Source organism: Entelurus aequoreus, linkage group LG07 (genome assembly GCF_033978785.1).
Source record: "Entelurus aequoreus isolate RoL-2023_Sb linkage group LG07, RoL_Eaeq_v1.1, whole genome shotgun sequence".
In the NCBI taxonomy this organism is placed as follows: domain Eukaryota; kingdom Metazoa; phylum Chordata; class Actinopteri; order Syngnathiformes; family Syngnathidae; genus Entelurus; species Entelurus aequoreus.
In genome coordinates this window covers 4377161-4391107 of record NC_084737.1, presented here as the reverse complement: position 1 = coordinate 4391107, position 13947 = coordinate 4377161, and the positions used below count along the sequence as shown (strand labels likewise).

The 13947-nt window shown below is 40.5% G+C and overlaps 2 protein-coding genes across 5 annotated transcripts in view; one reads left to right on the top strand and one right to left on the bottom strand.

The window, feature by feature from the left end:
• The window catches only part of LOC133653297 (solute carrier family 2, facilitated glucose transporter member 1-like), a 54187-nt gene extending 46985 nt beyond the window's left edge, over window positions 1–7202 (bottom strand). The window contains exon 1 of the mRNA XM_062052434.1: window positions 6911–7202. The gene's annotated coding sequence lies outside the window, so the exon portion shown is untranslated. The remainder of the gene's footprint in view (window positions 1–6910) is intronic.
• Window positions 1–13947, top strand: part of LOC133653298 (sodium-coupled neutral amino acid transporter 3-like) — a 55580-nt gene that overhangs the window by 4214 nt on the left and 37419 nt on the right. The window contains exon 1 of one of the 4 annotated variants that reach the window (XM_062052438.1): window positions 6327–6488. The exons of 2 other annotated variants lie outside the window; for them this stretch is intronic. The gene's annotated coding sequence lies outside the window, so the exon portion shown is untranslated. Of the gene's footprint in view, window positions 1–6326; window positions 6489–7216; window positions 7250–13947 lie in introns of those variants that run through there. One more of the 4 variants, XM_062052439.1, reaches the window with a different exon arrangement.

The following is a 13947-nucleotide window of genomic DNA, read 5'->3' as shown; positions in this document are numbered from 1 at the left end:
CTCACAAAAGCGAGTATACTTGTTTACAGTCCTTCTTCTCCAGGGACAACTATTTACTCATCTTTTGACTGTTGTCATGGCGACATTCAACTGAAGCTGGATAGTAATATACATATTGTATATACATACCGTATTTCCTTGAATTGCCGCCGGGAATATAGTATTCGCCTGCCTAGAATTACAGCCGGGTCAAACTCGTTTCGCAAAATAATTAGCGCATGCTTGGCACTTCCGCCGGGTCAAATATGAGTCATTAAATGACTCCCGCCTCCTGGTGGTAGAGGGCGCTAGTGATCCTTCTTGCGACTACCAGTACTGCAGAAGACCGGTGCTGCAGAAGAAGACAACAAGCAGCAAGCGTGAGCAGCGATCGTTTGCTTGCACTTTTACCATGGAGGATTACATATCTAAAATAAAACAGTTTTCTAAACTGGACTTTCAATCGAAGCAGGAGGTAATAATTAAAGGAATATCTCCAGAGACTTTTAAAACTGAAGAAAGATAAGGAAGACTGCCTTTGATCAGAAGCAGCTGCACAGGGACATCATTTATAAGTAAAGGTAAGACCCTAATAACGTTTTTTTTTAATTAAATGGGCTTTTCATGATAAGGTAAGCGCCGGAGTGAGAAGAGGTTTTAAAATAATTAGCGCATGCTTGCCCATCCCGCATGCTTTTGGTAAGCGCAGGAGTGAGAAGAGATTTTAAATTAATTAGCGCCCCGGCGACTATTCAAGGAAATACGGTATACATATATAATATGTATCGCTCTCATCTTCCAACTCAGCATGGAAAAAGACACATTGTAACCCACATGTTCATGCTATTGTTTTTTTAAAGGGAACATCTTTTGAAAAAAGGCAAGAAGGTAAAGCTAAATGTGACAACTTAGTTCGCAAAACAAGCAAGGAACATGAACAGTAAACACATAAACAGTAAACACACCTTAGGCCAGCCGGTGAAAATATTTGTGTGACGACCAAACACGAAGGGAATTTCTCGCTGGCATCGATGCTAAATGAATATATGTGACGACCAACCCAGACTCAAATGTTCTACTAGCATCGATGCTAAATGAATATATGTGACGACCAACCCCGACTCAAATGTTCTACTAGCATCAATGCTAAATGAATATATGTGACGACCAACCCCGACTCAAATGTTCTACTAGCATCCATGCTAAATGAATATATGTGACGACCAACCACGACTTACATTTTTTTCTACTAGCATCCATGCTAAATGAATATATGCGACAACCAACCTCAACTGAAATTCTCCACTAGCATCGATGCTAAATGAATATATGTGACGACCAACCCCGACTCAAATGTTCTACTAGCATCAATGCTAAATGAATATATGTGACGACCAACCCCGACTCAAATGTTCTACTAGCATCGATGCTAAATGAATATACTGTATGTGACAACCAACCACGACTTACATTTTTTTCCACTAGCATCCATGCTAAATAAATATATGCGACAACCAACCTCGACTGAAATGTTCTACAAGCATCAATGCTAAATTAATATATGTGACAACCCACCCTGACTTAAATTTCTCGCTAGCATCGATGCTCAATGAATATATGTGACGACCAACCCCGACTTAAATGTTCTACTAGCATCGATGCTAAATAAATATACGTGACGACCAACCCTGACTAAAATGTATTGCTAGCATCAAGACAAAATGAAGATATGCGACAACCAACCCCGACTGAAATTTCTCGCTAGCATCGATGCTAATTGAATATATGTGACGACCAACTGTGACTGAAATTTCTCGCTAGCATCGATGCTAAATGAATATTTGTGATGACCAACTGTGACTGAAATAAATGTATGTGACAACCAACCCCGACTGAAATTTCTCACTAGCATCAAGGCTAAATGAATATATGTGACGACCAACCACATGTTCTACTAGCATCAAGACAAAATTAATATATGTGACAACTAACCCTGACTGAAATTTCTCACTAGCATCAAGGCTAAATGAATATATGTGACGTCCAACCACATGTTCTACTAGCATCAAGACAAAATTAATATATGTGACAACTAACCCTGACTTAAAATTCTCGCTAGCATCGATGCTAAATGAATATAAGTGACGACCAACCAATTGATTTTTATTCCAATCATGATTTTTATTTCAATTTTGAATTGATTTAAAATGTTGAAGAATTGATTTTAAAAACAAGAAGATTTTACAGACCACATTTATATACAGTATGTCAGCAGAGAGAAGGTCTTTGATCTGTTTTGAAATGGTTTTATTATCCATTTTCTATCACAGAATAAGTTGCAAGAACGCTGTTGAATTGAGAAAAGATTCTGAATCCAATCGCCATCCAAATGGGATTTCTTGCTAGCATCCCGGCTAACAAGCGTGAAACAAAGCTGGTAATTACCGTCACTTGTTAAGGGTAACAATCAGCGTGTTATAAAGTGATAGTTTCAAATAAATGAATATTTACAATTTGACATAACTACTGGAGAGAGGAGTATGTAGGCGAGCTCTCATGCTAATTCCAGCATTTTCCTGACCACAATTTCAGCCACAGCGCCCTCTGCTGGCCAGAAATAATGTCACTATCCACACCAAGTCCCACTTAGAGCAAATACTGTACATGCTAGGAGTACACTGGCCTAGTAAAAAGTACTGTATGTTCTGCACTTTATGAATTATGACTCTTGGAAAGTGTCATGTGGTGGACTCTGTCTGGGACTCTTCCAGAACGCGGAGGAGGAGACTTTTCTCACATGGGGAACATTATAGAACTACCTTTCTTCACTTTTCTGGAGAGGAATGTCAATTCCAACCAACAAACTTTATGGCTGGAAGTGAAAAGTGAAACCTGCTGGCTGCTCATCCGAGTCAGACACTCTTTTTATTCCTTATTTACTCATCTGAGTCAGACACTCTTTGTATTCCTTATTTACTCATCTGAGTCAGACAGTTTTTGTATTCCTTATTTACTATTCCAGCTTTTTGCTCTACTTTGACATGTTTATTCCTCAAAAGTGCATGAAAAACAAAGGGTTAGGGTTAGAGGAGGTTAGGGTTAGGGTTAGAGGGTTAGGTTAGATCAGGGGTCACCAACACGGTGCCCGCGGGCACCAGGTAGCCCGTAAGGACCAGATGAGTAGCCCGCTGGCCTGTTCTAAAAATAGCTCAAATAGCAGCACTTACCAGTGAGCTGCCTCTATTTTTTAAATTGTATTTATTTACTAGCAAGCTGGTCTCGCTTTGCCCGACATTTTTGATTCTAAGAGAGACAAAACTCAAATAGAATTTCAAAATCCAAGGAAATATTTTAAAGACTTGGTCTTCACTTGTTTAAATAAATTCATTATTTTTTTTACTTTGCTTCTTATAACTTTCAGAAAGACAATTTTAGAGAAAAAATACAACCTTAAAAATGATTTTAGGATTTTTAAACACATATACCTTTTTACCTTTTAAATTCCTTCCTCTTCTTTACTGACAATTTAAATCAATGTTCAAGTAAAAAAAATAAAATTATTATTGTAAAGAATAATAAATACATTTTAATTTAATTCTTCATTTTAGCTTCTGTTTTTTCGACAAAGAATATTTGTGGAATATTTCTTCAAACTTATTATGATTAAAATTCAAAAAAATTATTATGGCAAAACTAGAAAATCTGTAGAATCAAATTTAAATCTTATTTCAAAGCGGTAGAAAATGGATGGATGGATGGATATTGACTGGTATAAAAGACTTGTATACACTTTTCAGCCATACTAATTTCTTGCGATTTTGATGGATACTTTTGACCACATTGGAGTGCATCATAATGCCAAATTGAACAGTTTTTCAATATTTGATATTATCACCATATAATATCGACTTTTTTGACCTCGGGGCCCAACTTTTCCACTACAGCGGGAATACTAGCACTGAATTAGTCAGCTTACTCCTAATTTAATAATTATGTCTAAACTACTCACAGTTTACAACCTAGTCAAATGATGTGAATCACAAATATTATTTATCTAAACCTTAGGCTTATGTCAGACTGATTAAAAAACCCAGAACTAATCAAATATACTGCATAAGAAGGGACTCCTCGACAACTGACAGACAAAATAAATTGACATGCAATTATGTTATGCTAAAATAAACTGAATTAATCATCTAAATGAAAAAAATAAAATTAAACTGGCAATAAAATTAAAGTGCGAAAATATACAGCTTCACCACTTTGGTCATCATTTTTGCGCTTGGGAAACTTCTTTATGACTTCAGCTTCCTTTGAGATTGTCATTACTGCCACAAGTGGTGGAAAAGTGTATTACAACTGAGTACCATACGGACCACAGCTGTGAAACAGATGTCTTGGCGTTCCCCCTAGGGGGCGCTGGTGGCCCCACAATGGGCCCTGACCGCTGTCAGCCTCCATTTCCCCTGCACAGTAGTTGATGTTTCATGTTGGGAACAAACTGTATACAGTAAGAGCGTATTACAGTATCAAGAAGAGCCACGTGAGTGGGAAAGCAGATGTTTGCTGTTTGAACAGGAAGGTCATTCTCACTCAGCGTTTATCAGCGAGTCTGAGGTGGACAAATGTGAGCTGGCCAGACTGCATACTGGATGTCATATCCACACATGTCATATCCACACATGTCATATCCACACATGTCATATCCACACATGTCATATCCACACACGTCATATCCACACTTGTCATATCCACACATGTCATATCCACACTTGTCATATCCACACATGTCATATCCACAGATGTGATATCCACAGATGTGATATCCACACATGTCATATCCACACATGTCATATCCACACTTGTCATATCCACACTTGTCATATCCACACATGTCATATCCACACATGTCATATCCACACATGTCATATCCACACTTGTCATATCCACACTTGTCATATCCACACATGTCATATCCACACATGTCATATCCACACATGTCATATCCACAATTGTCATATCCACACATGTCATATCCACACTTGTCATATCCACAATTGTCATATCCACAATTGTCATATCCACACATGTCATATCCACACTTGTCATATCCACACTTGTCATATCCACACATGTCATATCCACACATGTCATATCCACACTTGTCATATCCACACTTGTCATATCCACACTTGTCATATCCACACATGTCATATCCACACTTGTCATATCCACACATGTCATATCCACACATGTCATATCCACACATGTCATATCCACACTTGTCATATCCACACATGTCATATCCACACTTGTCATATCCACACATGTCATATCCACACATGTCATATCCACACATGTCATATCCACACATGTCATATCCACACTTGTCATATCCACACATGTCATATCCACACATGTCATATCCACACTTGTCATATCCACACTTGTCATATCCACACATGTCATATCCACACATGTCATATCCACACATGTCATATCCACACTTGTCATATCCACACATGTCATATCCACACATGTCATATCCACACTTGTCATATCCACACATGTCATATCCACACATGTCATATCCACACTTGTCATATCCACACTTGTCATATCCACACATGTCATATCCACACATGTCATATCCACACTTGTGATATCCACACATGTCATATCCACACATGTCATATCCACACTTGTGATATCCACACATGTCATATCCACACATGTCATATCCACACTTGTCATATCCACACATGTCATATCCACACATGTCATATCCACAATTGTCATATCCACACATGTCATATCCACACTTGTCATATCCACACTTGTCATATCCACACATGTCATATCCACACATGTCATATCCACACTTGTCATATCCACACATGTCATATCCACACTTGTCATATCCACACTTGTCATATCCACACATGTCGTATCCACACATGTCATATCCACACTTGTCATATCCACACATGTCATATCCACACATGTCATATCCACACTTGTCATATCCACACATGTCATATCCACACTTGTCATATCCACACATGTCATATCCACACTTCTCATATCCACACATGTCATATCCACACATGTCATAACCACACATGTCATATCCACAATTGTCATATCCACACATGTCATATCCACACTTGTCATATCCACATATGTCATATCCATGTTAAATGTTGTGTTTGGATTGCGCCCTTACTCATTGCATTACGGTACCTATTGTGTTGTGCTGTATGTTCTATATGTTTACGGTACGTACACAGGATGTGACGTCATTACGCTCTTTTTTGTGAGACGCGCCATTTTCAGCCGCTACTTGTAATAAATATGCCATTAGGCTAAAGATTAAGAGTATTACTTTATTCTCCGATACGTGTGGACACTGTGCACTGAAACGTGACAGGTTATGGGCCCAGGAAGAGTTGGAGGAAGTTTAACGTGACGGATTAACACGGAGCTTCTGTGGACAACTTGGAGATAAAGTGAGTAAAGCTCGGAAGAAGTTTTTCGCGACGCAATACGCGAGATGGCTAACAGAATGGCGACACCAGCCCCGCAACTTCTTTTTGATGGATCAGATGAAAAATATGACCTGTGGGAAATAAGATTTTTAGGTCATCTACACATTGTAAAATTAAAGGGAAACTTCGGTTTTTTTCAACCTGGGCCCTGTTTTCATAATTTTTTCTGTATATGTGAGTGCTGGATAAAACATTTTTTGAGGTCGCGCCAGTATTGAGCAGGGCAGGCAGCCTCCAGCCCAGCTAACGCTCGTACACAGGGCAAATGGCTCTCGTCAAAATTCGGCCTATAAACATGCATTTTTTTCACACTGACAGGCTCAGATAGTTACAATGAGTGTCCGACAACATACTAGAAAGGAGAAATTAACGTATGTCTCTACCTTTAGCTGGAGATCGCTGTATGTTGTGAGCTGTGTCCAAATCTCACCACGCTACAAATCTCGTTCCGAAATCTCGCGATAACTCGCGACAAAACACCGGTGGAAAAACAGTTACCTGACTGAGGTGAAGAGAGATGACTGAAGTGATTTTCTGTTGGATTACCGAAGACTGTTATTTTAGTTTTATAGAAAAGTTTGTTTGTTTGTCTGTCATGGCTGAATTTTTGCCTGATGTGGACGATTTGATTTGTCGCGAGTTATCGCGAGATTTCGGAACGAGATTTGTAGCGTGGTGAGATTTGGACACAGCTCACAACATACAGCGATCTCCAGCTAAAGGTAGAGACATACGTTAATTTCTCCTTTCTAGTATGTTGTCGGACACTCATTGTAACTATCTGAGCCTGTCAGTGTGAAAAAAATGCATGTTTATAGGCCGAATTTTGACGAGAGCCAGTTGCCCTGTGTACGAGCGTTAGCTGGGCTGGAGGCTGCCTGCCCTGCTCAATACTGGCGCGACCTCAAAAAATGTTTTATCCAGCACTCACATATACAGAAAAAATTATGAAAACAGGGCCCAGGTTGAAAAAAACCGAAGTTTCCCTTTAAAAGAGGCGATCCTGAATGCGCCATCTGGCAATGAAGAAGCTCAAGCTGAACATAGGAGGAAGAATACTGACTGTTATGCTGAACTGATCAGACTCATTGATGACAAAAGCTTATCCTTAATAAGACACGAGGCTGCAGATGATGGCAGACAAGCCCTGAAAATACTAAGAGAACACTACTCCGGAAAAAGTAAGCCGAGGATCATCAATCTGTACACATCACTCACCAAGCTACACATGGGAGAAGGTGAGAATGTTACAGACTACATTATAAGAGCAGAGAACATTATCATGGCCCTAAAAGACGCTGGTGAAACCATGAGTGACGGACTAAATGTAGCCATGGTGATAAATGGGCTACCAGAATCCTTCAAGCCCCTAGCAGTCCATGTAACACAAAATGAAGATACAGTTACATTTGCAGACTTTAAAAGGAGACTAAGAGTTTATGAAGAGAGCGAGAAAATGAAGAAGACAGAATCTACAGACAATGTGATGAAGACCCATGTAAAACAGGGCAGAGGTCCACCAAGGGCACAAGCTGGCAATAGAAAAGATGAAGATGCCAACGTGACATGCTACAGATGTGGAATAAAGGGGCACAAAGCAAGAAAGTGTTCCAGAAAAGTATGGTGTGGATACTGCAAAAGTAATACACACGAAGAGTCGCTGTGCAAGAAAAAGGGGGAACGAGATGGCGCGAGAAAGGTCGTGGAGGAACGAGACAGCGACCGAGAGGACCATTTCTTCAAGGCAAACGACGCAAGGAATGAGAGACCACCAGGCAACGTGAAGATGAAAGGCATTATGGTCGACGGAGGAGCAACATCACATATTGTGAATGACATAGAAAAGTTTAAAAGCTTCGATGACACGTTTCAACCTGACTCTCATTCAGTGGAGCTAGCAGACGGAACCAAATGCAGTGGAATAGCACAGAGAAGAGGAACAGCGACCATCTGTCTGCAGGACAGCGCTGGACGACAGCACAGAGCACAACTGAGGGATGCTCTGTACATACCCACATATCCACATGACATATTTTCCGTGGCGCGTGCCACAAATGGAGGAGCGACGATCACCTTCGAGAAAGGGGACAATCGCATGGTCACAAGGGACGGTAGCAGGTTTGACATACACGAAAGTGGTAATCTGTATTACTTGCCTACTGTTCAAACTGATATTGATCTATGTAAAGTGTGTCATGATGTACAAACATGGCATGAAATTTTAGGCCATTGTAATTATGAAGATGTGCAAAAATTACAAGGTGTAGTGAGAGGCATGGAGATAAAAGGGAGTGCGGCTAAACCAGCACAATTATGTGAAGTGTGCACAAAAGCAAAATTTACCCAGACGAGAAACAAGGAGCCTGACAGGAGGGCTAAGAAACCCTTGGAACTAGTCCACACTGACCTAGCCGGTCCCATGCAAACGCCTAGCATTGATGGTCACAAATATGCACAAATATTTACTGATGACTATTCTGGTACCATGATGGTGTACTTTCTAAGGTCTAAAAGTGATGCAGTGCTCGCAACAGAACGGTTTTTAGCTGACGTAGCACCATACGGTGAGGTTCGGTGCATCAGATCAGATAATGGTTCTGAGTATACAAGCAAAGAGTTCCAGGCACTGTTAATAAGGAATAGGATTAGACATGAAACGTCTGCACCCTATTCACCACACCAAAATGGCACGGCTGAGAGAGGGTGGAGAACCCTTTATGAGATGGGCAGATGCTTACTGCTAGAAAGTAACTTACCAAATAAGCTGTGGAACTACGCTGTACAGACGGCGGCCTATGTACGGAACAGATGCTACTCTAGGCGTACACAGAAAACACCATACGAGTTGTTCGCAGGGAAAGAACCAAACATTTCCAAAATGCAAAAATTTGGATCAGTGTGCTATGCTTACCAGCAACAAGCCAAGGGCAAGCTAGACTCTAGGTGTGAGCAGGGTGTTTTTGTGGGTTACGATAAAAACAGCCCAGCCTACCTAGTGTACTACCCAGAACAAGAGAAAGTTCAGAAACATAGATTGGTAAAATTCACAACCAAAACTGCAACAGAAAAAGAAACACAAACATGTGAGTCATACATGGGGTATGGTGATGTACAACCCAGGGTTAATGAAAGAGAAATTTGTGTTGATGATGACAAGGTTGAAAATGTACCAGATCAAGGTTTACAGGGTGTTTCTGAGACTTTACCTGAACAGACTGAACGCACACAGCCGGGTAGAGTCACTGACACTGTAAACAGAAGGAACCCATCGCGAACCAGGAGGAGGCCGGTTCACTTACAGGAGTTTGAGACTGAGGATACAATGGACAAATTTGTAACATGCGTGGACTCTTGCTACAGAGCAGTATGTGACATTCCTCAAACCTACAAGGAAGCGATAATGTCAAACAAATCAAGGCAGTGGAAAAATGCTATGGATGATGAGGTGAAGTCACTGGAGGAAAACGACACCTTTAGCCTCACCCATTTGCCACCGGGCAAACAGGCAGTGGGGGGAAAATGGGTCTATGCCCTCAAGAGTGACATTGACGGAACAGATAAATACAAAGCGAGGTTCGTAGCGAAAGGCTACAGTCAGAAAAAGGGAACTGACTACAAAGAGACATTTTCACCCACAGCAGACATGACAAGTGTGAGGGTGATCATGCAAAAGGCGGCACAAGAGGAGCTAGTGCTGCACCAGCTTGATGTAAAGACTGCTTATCTTCACGCCCCGATCGATTGCGAAATTTATATCGAACAGCCAGAAGGCTATGAGAAAGAATCAGTCACAGGTGAAAAGCTAGTGTGTAAATTGCACAAGTCTCTCTATGGTTTGAAACAGTCCGGTAGAAATTGGAATGCAATGTTGCACACATGTCTAACTGAGAATGGTTTTGTACAAAATTCTGCTGATCATTGTGTGTACTCACGAGAGGAGCATTATGAGAAAGTGATTTTACTTGTATGGGTAGACGATCTCATCATAGCATCTAAAAACAATGGTGTACTCAACAGTGTGAAAATTATGGTCACTGAAAGATTCAAAATGAAGGATCTAGGAAAATTGAAACATTTTCTGGGAATAGATTTTGACCAAACAAATGGTAAAGTCACAATGTCTCAAGAGAGATATGTTCACAAAATCTTAGAGAGATTTGAAATGCAAAATTGCAAGTCCAGAGAGACTCCATGTGAACCAAAACTAGAGTACACAGGTGATGCAGACGAAATGACAGATCAAAGAAGGTTCAGGGAGGCTGTTGGAAGCCTAATCTACTTGTCCACATGCACACGTCCAGACATAAGTTTTGTGGTCAGTAAATTATCCCAATACTTTGCTGAGCCAACAGTCGAACACTGGAACACAATAAAACATGTGTTTAGATACCTCAAAGGTACAGCAGAAAACAAGTTATGTTTCAAAGGAAATAAAACTGAAAAACTGGGATTGAGAGTGTACAGTGACGCTGACTGGGCGTCAGATGTGTCTGACAGGAGAAGCACATCAGGTTATTGTGCTAGTCTAAGCGAAGGTAGCTCTCTAATCTCATGGAAAACAAGAAAACAAGCTACTGTTGCTTTATCTACATGTGAGGCAGAGTACATGTCTTTGGCATCAGCCATTCAAGAATGTATCTACCTAGGACAGCTACTCAGAGGCATTGACAAATACCCTTATACACAAACAAAGGTATTTGAAGATAATCAAGGCACTATTGCACTAGCCAAAAACCCAGTGAACAGGCAACGGTGTAAACACATAGATATCAAATACCATTTCATAAGGGAAACTATAAAAAGTGGCAGAGTGATTTTGGAGTACTGTCCTACTGAAAATATGATTGCCGATGTTCTGACAAAGCCAGCCACCAAGATGAAGCTAAAAAGGTTCAAACAGGACATGTTTGGCACTTAGAAGTGCAGTGTGTTTTTCTGTTTATTGGGGAAGGGACAACATGTGATCCCTATTTTCTTTTCGTGCATTGTAATTTTTTTTCTCAAGGTAACCAATTGAGTTAATGGCGAGTGGGGGTGTTAAATGTTGTGTTTGGATTGCGCCCTTACTCATTGCATTACGGTACCTATTGTGTTGTGCTGTATGTTCTATATGTTTACGGTACGTACACAGGATGTGACGTCATTACGCTCTTTTTTGTGAGACGCGCCATTTTCAGCCGCTACTTGTAATAAATATGCCATTAGGCTAAAGATTAAGAGTATTACTTTATTCTCCGATACGTGTGGACACTGTGCACTGAAACGTGACAATCCACACTTGTCATATCCACATATGTCATATCCACACTTGTCATATCCACACTTGTCATATCCACACATGTCATATCCACACTTGTCATATCCACACTTGTCATATCCACACATGTCATATCCACACATGTCATATCCACACATGTCATATCCACACATGTCATATCCACACATGTCATATCCACACTTGTCATATCCACACTTGTCATATCCACACATGTCATATCCACACATGTCATATCCACACATGTCATATCCACACATGTCATATCCACACATGTCATATCCACACATGTCATATCCACACATGTCATATCCACACTTGTCATATCCACACATGTCATATCCACACATGTCATATCCACACATGTCATATCCACACTTGTCATATCCACACTTGTCATATCCACACATGTCATATCCACACTTGTCATATCCACACATGTCATATCCACACATGTCATATCCACACTTGTCATATCCACACATGTCATATCCACACTTGTCATATCCACACATGTCATATCCACACTTGTCATATCCACACTTGTCATATCCACACTTGTCATATCCACACATGTCATATCCACACTTGTCATATCCACACATGTCATATCCACACATGTCATATCCACACTTGTCATATCCACACATGTCATATCCACACATGTCATATCCACACATGTCATATCCACACTTGTCATATCCACACATGTCATATCCACACATGTCATATCCACACATGTCATATCCACACTTGTCATATCCACACTTGTCATATCCACACTTGTCATATCCACACTTGTCATATCCACACATGTCGTATCCACACATGTCATATCCACACTTGTCATATCCACACATGTCATATCCACACTTCTCATATCCACACATGTCATATCCACACATGTCATAACCACACATGTCATATCCACAATTGTCATATCCACACATGTCATATCCACACTTGTCATATCCACATATGTCATATCCACACTTGTCATATCCACACTTGTCATATCCACACATGTCATATCCACACTTGTCATATCCACACTTGTCATATCCACACATGTCATATCCACACATGTCATATCCACACATGTTATATCCACACATGTCATATCCACAGATGTGATATCCACACATGTGATATCCACAGATGTGATATCCACACATGTGATATCCACACATGTGATATCCACACATGTGATATCCACAGATGTGATATCCACACATGTGATATCCACACATGTGATATCCACACATGTTATATCCACAGATGTGATATCCACAGATGTGATATCCACACATGTGATATCCACACATGTGATATCCACACATGTGATATCCACAGATGTGATATCCACACATGTGATATCCACACATGTGATATCCACACATGTGATATCCACAGATGTGATATCCACACATGTGATATCCACAGATGTGATATCCACACATGTGATATCCACACATGTCATATCCACAGATGTGATATCCACACATGTGATATCCACACATGTGATATCCACAGATGTGATATCCACACATGTGATATCCACAGATGTGATATCCACAGATGTGATATCCACACATGTGATATCCACAGATGTGATATCCACACATGTGATATCCACAGATGTGATATCCACAGATGTGATATCCACACATGTGATATCCACAGCCAAACAGACAAAAGTTTGTCCTCACCACAGCTTGATTGCTGAGTGCGTCTAAAAAAAACCTCATCCTGCGTGTGGTTAGCACGTCTGCCTCAGCGCCAACACCAATGTTTGTCTCTGGACAGTCCCAGGGCGTACTCAGACCAAAGTCAGCTGGGATAGGCTCCAGCTTCCAGTCTCTTATTGCGCAATGGCAACATTGGAACCGGCAAACCAACCGTGTCGCAAACACAAGCGACACAAAGCTAGCGTTAGCACAGTGATGTCATTGACTTAAAAACAAGACGGGATGTTAAAACACGGAGTGAAAATTCAATAATTGAAAAAAAACACTAAAAGTAATTTAAGTATAAATAAGATTTGTCCAAACACATTTGGGTAGATTTGCTCAAATGTGTACTCAAGTAAGAGAACCGTTACCTTAAGTAAGTGTTTCTTAACCAGTTGGCTAGCGAGCGCCCCCA